Raw genomic sequence first — 15,531 nt, 5'->3', positions numbered from 1 at the left:
CCCTTTTTAAGGCAGTGATGTTGAAAGTGAGTTTATAATTCGTAAAATAACAATGAAAAAGTGTTGTAATTACACAAATATACTGCTTTTCTGTATTTTTAAAGTTAGGGTGTATTTATTCTTACGATACCTTCTCTTATGTGTGCCACACCATTCTCTCAATTTTAGACCAGGTAGTGTACTAAAGACGCAAACCACCTATTATTAGTCCCCATTCATATCCACGTTAAATTATTCACTTTCAAATATTTTTGGGTGGCAGGATCAATATACAGTTATTTACACATCAGACCATACTGGTTACTGGAACTTTTTAAACACCATACCAGGTACTTCATATCTTAGAAACAGGCAATATATGCCCATAATGTTAGAATTCATTCATACATTTTTGTATTATTCAAAATGATCAGTCAAAATGAATGTGTTCTACAAGGATCACCAGTCCTTCACCCATTCATTTGATGCCTAAATTATCAAAATATATTTTACATAGTTAGATAGGAACTCTTTTGTTTTAGATATGTACTACTTTCCAGTATGTTCTTTTTGACTGGGCCCGATTTGGTGGTTTTACACTTTACAAAGTCTATTCGATTTTTTTTCTTCAGAGAATTGCGCTCAAACCGGTGCAAGGGGCCGTCTTAAACGTGCAGGCAGGTGAGAGTTTTATATTTTGGTTCCGCGTTGAAGGCCTCATTGTGACTTTGAGATAAAGAACAGCAATAAAAGCACTGTTCTTTTGCTTTTTTGTGTGTTTTGCTGTGCATGTACTGCCTTTGTGTCATGGAGGGATACCCCATATCCTTTGTTTTTCTTTTATCACCCCGTAAATTGATAATAGATTTGAAAAATGAGTGAAACTTTTGAGTAAAATATTCCTGTATATAAATATAAATAAAAGACCATTTGTACTCAGGAATCATCAGTAGGCAGATGGTTAGAAAAACGCTTTTCAAAAACACATGACGTATTAGTGCAGTACGCAGTTCCAAAGTTAAGCATTCTTTTACTAGTATTTGGATGTCCGGCAAATGAAAAACGCTTGCGTGTTAAACTGTTGAAATTCTTTAAAATGACGAGCATTTTTAGCAAATCTCTATTATTCTCAGCACTTGTTTTCTATAATATGTCCCCTCTTCTCGCTTGAGCAGCTGTGTGCTTGAGAAATATTCTAACAAGGTGTTATGAAATAAGAAAATTTAAAGGAAAATGCGAAAACCTTTTGGTCCCAACTTTATGACTTGAAAATTTGTGCCAACTTTAGGGGTGAGAACGGTTTTATAAATATCCCCGGTCATCACACCCTCAGTTGTAAAATATTTTTTCGCCATACTTGCTTTGTTTCATTTGTTTTAAATGTTAATTGTGTGTACGTAATTAAAAAAGAAGCTATCCGAATGTTTTTTAGAAACGTAGAAAGACAATTAATATCACAATCAGCGAACCCTGTATCTGGATGAAAAGATTGGAGATTGAGAGAAGAGACATCAATAAATATTCTTTATTGGTAATTATTTTTTTTCTTTTATGTATTATTCTGTAAAAACTCTTCAAGACACCAAGCTTATACGCGCGTTTCGTCTACATAACAACATAAGATTCTTCAGATTGATATGTAATAATCTTCAAAGAAATCTTTTTTGGTATTTAACGCACACTCAAAAGTTGACAAATCAATGATTGAATACAATACAGTTGTTGGTCAACAAAATTTAGCACATTCATGTAACATTCTTCAGATTTTCACGAGATATTATTCTGTAAGATATAACTATTTTATTTTATGAACTTTACATGCTTTCCTGAGGGCTTCAAGTTCTTGCATTCAATGCAAAGTAACAAAATCTCTCAAAATAGCCTCATTTTGAAATCTTGTCACTATCATTAAGATCATTTAGATACATGAATGAGCTACACCCTTACATGTCCTTTTACCTCCTGTTTGGTGACTACATGTATGTTTTAAGTAAATGAAAATTTATATCTAACATTGACATATATAAAGAATAATACTGAAATTCTATATATTCTATTATTAGAAAAAAAAAACCTCAAAGGCCATGAATATATAGACCTATGGATACGTATCTTTAACTGATGTACATTTGTCCAACATGTGTTCTTATGATGAATGAATACACTGTCTTGAATAATTTACAAATAATACATTAAAAACAGGAGCAACTGTCAATAATACGTTTTTAATTGTGACAATTGATTTTGTGTATTTCAAGGAATTTGATGTATGAAAATATTCAAACGTAAATGAAAATCACATGGGACATTTTAAATCAGAATCCATTAAACACCGGGAGAACTTCATGTCTGGTGAAGCAAATTTGTCTACCAACATATTGGGTGAATATAAAATGTATAACTAATTTATTGTAACTCTCGTGTGCAATTTAAAGTTACATTCATTTCAAAACATTCACTTAAATTTAACCACATGATGCACTTTACTTGTTGTACGTTCTGATTTGTAAAAGTTCCATTTCAAAGAATTAACAAATTATGCATGCATATTTTTATGCATATCAGGTGAAGCTCTCAACAAAAACCTAAATTCCAGTCGTGTGTTTTATAATATAATGTATGACTAATTAATTATATATAAAGATTAATTAAATTTTTTTTTATCTACAAATTTACACGTGAGATTTACATTTTAAGTCTACTATATATTTATAAAATATACAATTTACAAAGATACAACAAAGGTTATATCACGAATTTACATTAAAGATAACCTAATATGCACAAAATTGGTTTTTCTGTTGACATACCATGTTAATTTGTGAGATGTAATTGCACGATGTACATGTATATTGATAAAAGTTATATATGAAATTAGCATTTTCTTTTAAATCATATTGAATACTTTTACAAAGTAAAAAACTGCTCCAACAGAGTTATGAGGAACGACTAAAATCGACAATAAATTAGTTTGACGGTAACCATCACGAATTGGATGCCCGATACGATATATATGTGTCTCTGAACACTTGCGATGTGGTGTCCATTCTTAGCTCTTTTGATACCATAATATTCGTGTAATCTGTAATGTTACCGATTTTGTTCTATTCCCGATTGTGGTATTTTTACTGAGTTGGGATTCGCATGGCGAGATTCATGCATAGCAGAAGTTGTTTACCATATCAATGTGCTTTTATTTTTGTTTTTATTACTTTGATTAGTCTTCTTAATAGACTTATAAGATTTAAACATCTGTATAATACTCTTGCCTGAAATATTCAGAATTTATAATTGGGCTTTATAAGAAGAATAAACATAACTTCGGATTCCCCAATATATATGATGTCCTTTTACCATGTTTACTGCATCACTTCATATTTTCAGATATTTTCTTGCTGCTAATTCCGTACAGTTCAAAACATTTGCTTGTATTCAATTTAGTTATGTTCAGTAGCTTTTCAGACAATTTAGTATACTATTGATGTGTAAAGGTTAATAACTATTGAACAGTGTGAACAAATGCAGAGGAAATCTTAATTTACTGCAAGTAAATTATCAGAACAGTACTCTATTTACTTCTCCTGCATATGGGATATACATTTCCTTACTCATTCGGTATTCAAGAGCTTGCAGCTGCTACTCAGACTTTATGAAACGTCACCAGTGTCTGCTTAGAAAGTTGATGAGCCAAGGTTATGTCAAAGAACGTTTCGTCCTGTTTAAAAAAAAGTTCATTGGAAGATACAAAGACCTTGTTGATAAATATTCCGTATCAACTTCACAAACAATACATGATGTCTTGAAGTATAGATTCTAGGTACTGACGTTGTTTATCATCTTAATTACTTGTTAAGGTTCTCCTTTTTTTCTCCTTGTATATTTATAACCTTTACTATTTATCCATTTTTTATCATATACTAATGACGTGGATCGATACTTATACACTCCGCCATTGTGCTATAGTCAATTTTGAGTTCTTGTTTTTAATTTTTGCTTATGTACTTTGTCTATATGACATTTTGTATTTCTTTGTTGAAATAGTTATTTCTTTTTATAGTGATTAAGATTATTTTATAATGTTGACTGCTGTATCCCAATTTTTGACATTTTTACCTATTATGTTTGTTTCGCTCACACATTGTTGTCAATATAATGGAATTCTATATGACAGTCATACACGTGAGAGGTTAGCTAGCTGAAAACCAGGTTTAATTCACCATTTTCTACATAAGGACATGCCTGTATCAAGTCAGGAATATGACAGTTGTTTTCCATTCGTTTAATGTGTTTGAGCTTTTGATTTTGCCATTTTATAAAGGACTTTCCGTTTTTGAATTTCCCTTGGAGTTCGGTATTTTTGTTATTTTACTTTTAAGCGCAGTGGATAACACTAGTAAATGAATTTATCTAAAACGGTCATTTTGATCGTAAAGGGAAACTTCGCAAAAAAATAAAAAAAATGATATTATGTTCATTATGTATAAAAAAGCACAAATTCATAAATATTAACGTTTCATTCCACTAGATAAGAGATCAGCACCGATTTTAAATTGAGATTATTAATTCTCTATATGTCGCCATCTTGACGGCTTGCCGATAAAAACACAGGTGATATCTATAACCTACAAAGTACCAAAACAATCAGGGACTAACGTAGTCGTAATTCAGTGTCGAAATCACATGTCAGGCCGCGGTACGGTTGTTTTAACCCGAAAAGGTAATGCCAAAAGCAATCCCAGTTTCCCGGATCAAAACAAAAATACCAAACATGTTGTACTACCTATTGGTATACTTTTTAAACTAACTTGATACGGAACAATGTTTAAAAAAGGTTTAAGAGTCGGAAAAGTCGGCCGAATGACATTTTCTTTAAATACCTATGGTCTGTCGTTTTCAAACTGTTATTTTTTACTAAGTTTATGAAACAAGTAAAAAAAATTGGGGAATCACTTAAGAGCAATTACAAAGTTTAAAGTCATAATAAACTAGCGGTGTTCCGTGTAAATTTTTTTTCAAAAATCTAATTTGGTCATAAGTCTTTTATGCAATCCATTTATTCAAGTTTGTCCTTCTCTAATTTGATCATCAGCATGGCTAAAGGAATTATTGCCAGAGGTATTGTGAGGTGAAACGTCCATTTATTCAAGCGATTTCCTGTCGGACTAAAAAAACCCCTCTTTATTACACAATTACATAATGCAGGTTCATACATCGCTTCACTGCTGAGCGTATCAGTGTACACGGCCGGTAACTTGGAACTTTCCATTTAAAACTATCAGATGTAATATACATCATGTGTACATTTTTGTCTTGAGTCCGACAGTGATATATTAGAGATTTCCAATAAAATGACATACGTACCTAACTCGACGTACGCACGTAACGGGACCGGTTATTGCTATCCTATTAATTTTGTTAAATGCGTCCCTCAAGTTTTAACTAAGTATTCCTAAACTATTAAACCCATTCATGATACATTTTATCAATATCAAGTATTTCTAAGATGATGAAAAACGAAAGAAATCATGATTTTTATATATCACGTGATTATTGAGATTCCCGCCAAAACTTTGCTGTAATAAGACCACGTATATACACGTATCTTTACCTATCATACGATTGATTTGAGTTGTCTTTCATGGTTTTGACCATGACTTTGTTTTTCGGTATACTTTGCAAATGAACCTTCTATTATTTAATATTTGACATGCTTTTATTTGTCGTATCAGATTGGTGTCCCTTTTTCCTTTCGCCTCTTAATGTTTTAAAATATTTAATTTCCGTAGGTATTTATTTTTAGACAGATTTTTCTAGCAATTTCAGAAATATCGAATTCAAAGTGTTAGTCAAAATTTGTCTCTGTTAAAGTTGGGATTGCATCATACTTTATTCAGCATCATTTCAAACGTCCTCTTCTCCTGCAGTTAATCTTGTTTATTTATAATCTTCGATTTATCCCCAGGTACGACAAAGGGATGTGTATATTTCAAAAAAAATTAATACACGGGTCTTGTACTACTTCTTTAAATTTTAATAGTTTCAACTAACATTTAAAAAAAAAGAATTTTGTAAATAATAATGATATATGTAAATAAGTGTGTACACCAATTCGTTATATAGATTGTAATTTGGAAGGTGTACTACATTAGCAATTGATGACTAATCTGCATATAAACATTGACCGCTGATAGAAGTGGATTCTAAAACTATCACATATTGATTAAGGAAAAATTTGGAGTTTCAATTTTTGTCTCGCTTTAGAGGTATATATTTATATATAAAAGTTTAACTCTACGACTTATCCATGCATAGTATCACCAGTCAAGGTGTTACACGGCTGAAAATACATTTTATATTCATAATTACTTTAAATATGTATATATTCTGTATGTACCTGTCCCATGTCAGGAGCCGGTGGTTCACTTGTTGTCGTTGCATGGTTCATATCTGTTATATTTGTTTTTCGTAAATTGTTTTGTTTTAAATCAGGCCGGTAGTTTTCTCAATTGAATTGTTTCATAATTTTCAAGTTGGACCCTTTTATAGTCGACTATATGGTATGGATGTTTCTCATTGATGAAGGCCGTACGGTTGCATATCATTGCTTACATCCACTTCATTTCTTATTGGCAATCATACCACATCTCCTTAATATTTTTTAACTAAATACGTTGAATATTCTCAGATAATTTAACATGTAAGAATCAGCATTCATTACCTGGTGGTACTTTAAGATCGGTACTCTGTGTCTTTCATCATAGAAATGTAATTGTTTTGGGCTTAATTCAAATTTGATTAGTTGAGCTATTTTCAACTAAATTTTACAGGTTTTAAGAGTGCTGAGCGCTGATAAACGCGTTAAATCAAACCAAATTCTATATTGGTTTTCCCAAGCCAGGAGCTTTCAATTCATCAGTGGGTGTCGTTGGTTACATTCTGTCATTTTTGGGCTATTTTTACTCTTGTAAAAATATTTATTTTCGTTTGAACTGTTTACATTTTTTCATAGTCAATGCCTTATATACTAGTACTAGTATCTGATAATACGGTATGAGTATTTGCTTATTGTTGACAGCACGAGCCACTGTAGTCGTTATTCACGCCATTTATACTCTGTTAGATAGTTTGACGCTCCACACGGATCCAGGTATATACATGTCGGAGTGTAAGGAATAAATCGAAAAAAAAATGCATGCTAAGAATACTTATGCTTTTGAAGAGAAAATTGAAAATATTTGTTGAACGGACAGACTGGCGGACGGACAGGACAGACAAGGTGATTGTAATATGAGTGCGGGTACAATATTTTGCCAGTGTATGTATCTTAGATGCTAGTGGTAAAGAAGTCTGGATCAAAACGGGGTAATCTTTACTTGTTAAAAACATTTTATACTATTTAGAATAATAATTGCATGCCTACTGGATATTAATACAATAGCAAGTCACAAGGATAATGGAAGCTGTGAAACACCATTTTACAGTAAAAACTGAGCTTTTTGATACAAAGAAACAAGGAGAAAAATCAAATAAATTATGCAACAAAAAGTGTTATCAAATCAAAACAAGTGTTGCTAGAATAATAATATATGCACATAAAGCATAAAATATATGTAATATTTATCGCTGGATATAAGACATACATCATTTTCATCATCATCATCATCATAAGTATAAAAGCTTGAGGCTAAATCTTCGTCGTATGTATTATAGCTTGAGGCTAAATTCTTATCTGATATTTTAGCCAATTTATGGCGAGAACTTATTTTACGCATGCATCTCTTTGCTACATAGGTTTTGTAAATGTCCAAGTTAAGGCCAATAGAGATTATAGAAGTATGTTTATTAAATGATCATGTCTACTCATAATTAAAACAGTAAGCAAGGGATTGACTCGTCCGATTAAAACGAAGCACAAACACAGCAATTATTCTAGTATTTTCAAATAAACTCCATGTGCCGATCTTAGATTATTCACAGCTACTGAACACATCTTAAAAACAATTACAACTAATAATCCAGTCTAGAATATTAATCAATTATTTCGTACTGTTACACCACTTACTGTCCCAGGTAAGTGGGCTCATTGTTGAAGGCCGTACGGTGGCCTATAGTTGTTAATTTCTGTGTCATTTGGTCTCTTGTGCAGAATTGTCTTATTGCAAATCATACTACATCTTCTCTTTTGTACATATCACAAATTTAGTATAAAAAGTACATAAACAGTCTAGAAAAGCAAGACCTTTTGTCATGTCAAAAGCACATAGTGTCTGTAGGACCATTAGTGTTCATAACTGTATAGCAGATTATATGTAGTTTCTATAAAATGTAATAATAATTTATCGCCAAAAGATCCATGATGATTTGTTAGTGGAATTATATATAACTAAATAAATAAATATTCATTATAAAAAGAAACATCAAAAACAAGATTATTTGTCCATTAGATTGCACGCCAGTATCACATTTTCGTGTTAAGTGAGCTCTAAATCCAGGAAAAAATCCAATTCAATATGTAGTCTTAAACTTTTAAATCTCAAGCGAAATGTCAAATGTTCAAACATTGTTGTTTTTAAAACGTATTTATCAAAGTCAAACGACAATCATTATATTTTTTTTTTGTGCTATACAATTTTTGATTAAGGCTGGATCCAAGATATTTGAAAGAAGGCGTAGTTCCCGATAATTGAACTCATACTGCCGAGCGTAGCGATGCAAAAAAAAATTTGGACAATTTTATACGACAAATTTGTATAGATAACGTGGATAACGTGAGATTTCAAAATTATTTGGTGATCGAAAGGGGGGAGTACCCCCTCTACCCCTGTATCTCCGAATGCATGTTAGGTATACATGGACAAAAACCTCGTCCAATGCATTATTATAGTTAAAGACGAAAAAGTACTATTTGATAAATGTATAAATGATATGAATTTCTGCCCACGTCAAATTATCTTGAATTAAATTATACAAAAAAAAATTTTTTTTAAATTAGTCGCGTACACCTTTTTCATTCGGGTGTGTTGGATTCTACTTTTAAACGTTAAAACTTATAAAAACAAAAACAAAGATAACCTTCTCGCTTCGGATTTCATACTTTTAATATTTTCATGCTAAATTTTTACTTGGTATTTTTTAAAATTCATATTTTGAGAAGAACTGAAATATGGGTCAAGTGAAATGACAAGAAATGATGGGTGCATTTGATTACAAGTTGCTAGCTTACTTATTCCATTAAAATATTTGTGTCAATAAAATCATTCAAAATTTAATAACAAAATATTTAAAGATTAAAAAAAGTAGTTGGGTTTGATTTTTACATTAAGTCTATATCAGCAAAAAATGCCTGTTCAAAGAGAAAAAAATACATGCAGTGTATGCTCCCCTCCGTAATGCTTCAATGCAATAGGACGAAATACGTTGAGTTAGGTCGGTTATGTCGAGTAAAGTCATTTTATTGGAAATCTATATTAGTAATTGCTAAACTCATACGTGTATACAATTTTACTACCACTTGTTTATGAATGACGTTTAAACCCAGAAAAGCGCTTCGGACGCATGAAATTTATAACGTGTTGTTTTCACTTTTTAAATTGTAGAGTCAATTTATGATTCTAACTTTATAAAAAAAAATTCATTGTTCCAAAAGGGAATTTATCTAAAAAAAAACAATTCACTTCTGTCGAAAGTTACAGATGAAAAACATAAATTTACACACAAAACAATTAGTTCCTGGATGTAATTTAAAAACTGACTTTTGTTTCAGTAAAAAATGTTTATTCAGAATTTAAACAATTTAACCCACCTAGGACACCTTTTAAAAGATGAGTGGTGATGCTTTACAATCGTGATAATTTCTGTAACATGATACATTCTGTTTAGGTAGTGATTAACCTTGACATTTTCGGGTATTACAGCGGAACTTTATGTATATTACCTGTATATGCCAAGGAATCGTCTCATGACGTCTCACGTATAGAATAAGGTTTTATGACATTCACAATTCTGCATGTTCTGTATACCAAATTCATATTTTATTTTCAGACCGAATGAGGATATGTAATTTTTAAAGGAAACATATTGACTATCAAATTAATTTCTGTGTTTTTTTTACTAAGTATCAAATTATCGAAATTAAAAAATACTGCTTGTCCACTGAGTACTGTAGCCGATATTAAGTAGTATTCTATGAATTTACAAAAAGAATTTTGTTCCTGGATGTAATTTAAAATTATTTTTTTTTAGTTTAGTGATATAAGTTGAGAAAAAAAATCTAGTGAGAATTTAATTCATTCCCCCACCCAGGACCCTTCTTAAATCAATAATGGTCATGCTTCACAATCGTGAGGATTTCTTTGACATGATTCATTCTCAACATTCTGTATAGGTAGTGATTTACCTTGATATTTCCGGGTATTACAGAGCTACGCGTATATTACCTGTATATGGTAAGCTGGCGTCCCATGAGGTCTTACGTATACAGGTTCACGTTAATAATGGCGTTCAATGCCTTTCTCTGATATAACAAGATTTTATGACATTCACACTTCTGAATGTTCTGTATACTTAATTCATATTTTATTTCAGACCGAATGAAGACTATGTTTATTTTCAAGGAAACATATTGAGTATCAAATTAATTACGGTGTTTTGTTTCACTTGGTATTTAATCACAGAAATTTTAAAATACTACTGCTTTTCCGCTATGAAGGAGTATTCTTGTCTGTTTATAGTGGGAATAATGTGTCCTACTGAAGAATGTGAATGACAAGTCTTGCAAAGGTACAAGCAGAGACATATAATATATGTCTCTGGTACAAGATATAAAGCACAAAAAAAATCCGATTCCTCCTGTCTGTCTGAAATACAAATCACAAACGTTTTCTTGCACTGAATAATATATGATTAACACGTTTCAGCCGAACTTAAAACATTTATAATTACACCCACCTTTACAGTTTTATTTCCTATTTATATTTGAGATTTAGGATTAAATAAATATAAAAAAATATAACCCTTTCGAATAATGAAAACTTCGTTTTTACTACCAAAGTAAACTCCTCATTTTGAAATTGATTGTAATACAGTTACAGTGGTATTTTTCTTGCACAATGAATATCTAACAGTTTTGAATCATAAAAGATTTCTGAAATCAAAACGTTAGCTGAAGTAGCCTGAAGAACGGACATATACAGCCACGTTCCACCAAAAGAGTTCCCGTTAATTATCTAAAACTTACTTTGGTGTTATATGATTTTGTGTGATTTCAGTTTTTTTTTCACCGTGTGAACTAGGTTTTGTACATGTTTATATATGAATGTTTTATATATGTGAATATTTACACTGAAGCATAAAAACTTTCCATGGCGAACTATGATTTTTTTTTTTGGTTCCATTCTACATAGGCAAAGTTGATTTTAGATGGTTTCCGATATTGCTTACACACCTTTTGGCCAGATAACACATACCAAAATTTGAAATATTTAGATAAAAGTGTTTTCGTACATTTTTAAAAATTTTGATTGATTTAAATGTAATCAGGCGTCGGTACATAGAGTAAATTGCATAAATTCTAGCCTTTATTCTTCCCCGGAAGTAGACGGACCTACCCTGTTGTCAATCAAAACAAAACTTTGCAACGGAATGCCGGTCATGAGGCACTGAGATTGTACTTAGAAACTTCGAAACAAATGCCTAACATGAAACAGAAGTCCCAAGGTGGCTATCAAAATTATTTATTGGACAGCACCCCATTTATTTACTATGATTTTCAATGCATTTCAATGGGGCAAATTACTGGGTCCCCGTTCCAGATACACCAATTTTAAATTTTTTTTTTTCTTTTTTTCGTTTTGATCAGTCAAATGATATACTCTTATTATAACACTTGATTATTAGTTTCCCCAAGATTATTTCTTCGTTTTTAAACTGATCAAATAACTAAATCATTTGGATTTAAATAAATTTCCCCTTTAGATTTAATTTTAACATCATTTATAATTTTTATAACATCGGATTTATTCATCCTACGTAACAAGTATATGAAATACGTTTTCAATATCATGATTTGGCTAACAACGGACGTAACCCTAAATATAATTTAAAATTCTACGGCGATCTATTTGTATTTGCCACCACCTTTAATATGTATTTTAACTTTGCGTATTAAACCCGACCTCTTGTCTTATAATCCATTCGAAATGACATTCACACCTGGTAAGGTGCGCCCTGGAGACACGGCTAAATACCGATCTGCAAATTACCTTTATTTTATATCAAGCCTCCCATGGGTATTTCCAGGGAATAATGCACATTGTATTAACATAGTCCTAGCGTAGAAATGTTTGCTTGAATAAAGGGTCAAAACGTACCGAGACTTATTGTCCTTACAGTTAAGTTATATTCTCTAATTTTTTTCACCATATTCGTTGGAAAATAAAATTAAAAAAAAATTAAATAAAAGATTTACCTTTTGCGCTGTCAACATATCAAAAATCGAAACATATGGTGAACATAGAAAATTTTATCTCATGAATGTAAAACGTTGCATGTCTGTTCGTTTCTTTTTCTTACTATCGGATGGTAATGAGCTATCAAAATTAGTCATCGGCGCGCTTATGATTACGTTAAAATATGATTAAAGACCAAGACTTTAAATGATTGTACTTCAAATCCCGGCATGCAATACCCGGAGTTAACGTCACGTACTACAGGAAGTAGTCAATAAAAAAAATATTAATTATTGATGTTCCTCTTTATTTCTGCACATATAGCGATAAAACTTTGTGAATATGTATTTTATGTTATAATGAACATATTGAAACTATAAGGAAAAAATCGCGAATTTTCCCTTTAACTCCATCTGGTAAGACCGAACAATAAATTTTTCAGTCATGTTCAACCTTTGATACTATTTTCAGAATTACCCACTGCGGAAAATTCAGTACTGGTAAGACATATCATTTGCAGTCAATCCAGCACTGTTCAATAATATTTCATACAATTCAGTATGATGTTGATAAATACAGATAAATAACAACTACTGAGCGCAGACTGAACAGATCTTTTAAATTGACTGCTAGCGAATTATCTGAACAGTTATGAATTTACCACAGTGAGTATGTCATAACTTAATAATTTATCGCTCAGTCTATTAGAGCTGTTCAGATCAAAATGACTGTTTCAGATCGGTTTACTAGTGTAAGTCAGCAAATTGACTTAAAGGCTTAAAATGGCTAAATTATTTATTGTGCAGTCTATTAAGAGCTGTTTAGATCAAAATTGGATAACTAGTGTTAAGATTTACCAAATATTCTGAATTACTGATGGAAATTGACAGAGATAATCGGTTGTGAACTATCATTTTATGAATAAAAACAAGATATAAACTCAAATTGAAAATTTTTGAATTGATTATGGTCAATTATGAAGTAACAGGAAGGATCATTATTATGTCCGACAGTACTGACCAATTACTAATTATATACCAGACGTCATGACCTGATTTGAATGTTGACGATTAATTGTTGACCTTCTTTAAAATGGTAGACAATCTGGTTTCAAAGTGAAAGATAAAATATGTTAATACAAAAACTATTTATGATTTTTTTTTATTAATTTTTTGGTGAAAATGACAAAAATGATTAGGCATACAGACTTTATGCATAATTATATTTGTGTCGACACTTAGCTATAGTAAAGCAAGTAGTTATGATACAATGTATGTTCCTACTACACTCGAACCCTTTGTGGCGAACTTAAGAAGAATTTTGTATGAATAAAAAGAAATATGACTGCATATCAAAGGAACCCAACAACACATAAAAACTTCTAGGTGGGCATATGGTTTTTAATAATAAACAGGTGTCTATAATAAACGTGATGCTTTTAATAGCCCCATGTCTAGAAAATTAATTAATCTAAACAGAGCTTTTCAAATTCGCATTAAGCGATTCAAACATTATCTGCACTAAGTTTTGACTTCATAAACATTGTATACAGCAAGGTCCTCAACAGTACAGGAAACATTAACTTGTTCAATGTCAGGAACAAACCATATATAATTTAAAGCAGAAAGCAAGAAATCGTATCTAACTTCAAAATATAAATGATATCAGTGTCATGGAACTATCAAGGTATTTTATATTACGCTTTATGTAAAACTTTAATCGATGACTGCATTAACTAAATATACCAAAGGAATATTAAAACTCGTGACTAGAAAACGAACTTACAATGCAAAACCTAAAAAACGACCAAAAGACACATAACAGTATACAAAACACAATAAGCAGCACAGAAAACTTACAACACACATCCCGCCAAAAACCGAGGTTGATCTCAATTGCTCCGAAAGAGTAAGCTAATTCTGCTGCACATATCCACATGTGACACCCGTCGTGTTGCTCTTGTGAGTGCAAATCTGGTGACCGGTGATAAGTCTAAATCGGTAGGTCACATTCGAGGAAAAAGGACGCGATTGCGGTTACAACATTTGGAACATATCCGTCGTCATCTATGGCACAGATAACGGTAAACCAACTCGTGATGGCGTCTGTAACCGTTTCGTAGAGATGGTTTAAACATCACCACTTGGAACTTTTGGTTTTATAACTACCTTGTACGCAGCAACCTTCAATCAAGAAAATCATGATAGGAAATGCAAGCTCCAAGATATCGTATTAACTGGACGATATAGACTCCAAATGCAGACGTTGCTTGAATATTCACTAGTATGAACTTTTGTCTGAAATAGTCATTTTGATTTTAACATCATCTAGAAAGTCTGAACAATAGATTGTTAAGACATATTCAGTCTTTCGGTCAATTTTCAGACTTATGCAACGTACAAGCAGATGATTTACACACAAAACTCTCTTGTTATGAGTATTTATATGGGGGACATTTAAATATTTGTCGTTGAGATAGGACATGTCACACCATTTAAGTCCTTAAAGATCGATGAAGCATGTTGGTTCATAGACCTATTCAGTTTTTAAATCCTTATTTGTATCAACGACTTCACAGTTTGTACCCGTTCGGAATGAGTATCAATGTCTTCTTTCTTGCGTTTAGCCCATTTCCTGGCAAAATCCTCGACTAAATCTATCAGTATTTTGAAATTGTGTTTCCAATTAATGGATTTAGGCTCACGATCTTTCTGGACTGTGAATCTCATTTCGCAGAGAAGTGTTATTGACTATGATAAGGTCACCAATGATAACGCGGCCAACCAGATTATATATTAGCACAGTTGAAATCAAAAGGTTAAGACTTAAAGAGGACAATATTGATATCCGGCAATACGTGAGTGTAATTGAAAATTTTAGTCGAAATTGGTTTGGTATAGGTATAAAGATGATAGTAACAGATTATGACTTCTGGTGAGTCATATTGTCCAAGTTGATTGCATCGATACCTTTGTAGGCAAAAGAAAGAAATAAAAAATATAAACTAGAGGCTCTACAGAGATGTGTCGCTCACCTAGGTCTGTGTACATAATCAACAATGGACTTTCTCCAACATTTCAGACAAGAATAGAATTCATGACAAAAA

General features: G+C 31.7%; 1 protein-coding gene across 1 annotated transcript in view; it reads right to left on the bottom strand.

The window, feature by feature from the left end:
• LOC127723979 (keratin-associated protein 5-4-like) overlaps positions 1 to 15,531 on the bottom strand; it is a 273,781-nt gene that overhangs the window by 42,845 nt on the left and 215,405 nt on the right. The window lies entirely within an intron of this gene.

Source organism: Mytilus californianus, unplaced genomic scaffold (assembly GCF_021869535.1).
Source record: "Mytilus californianus isolate M0D057914Y unplaced genomic scaffold, xbMytCali1.0.p SCAF_14, whole genome shotgun sequence".
Classification (NCBI taxonomy): Eukaryota; Metazoa; Mollusca; class Bivalvia; order Mytilida; family Mytilidae; genus Mytilus; species Mytilus californianus.
Note: the sequence above shows the minus strand (reverse complement) of the source record. Positions and strands in the feature narration are given on the sequence as shown.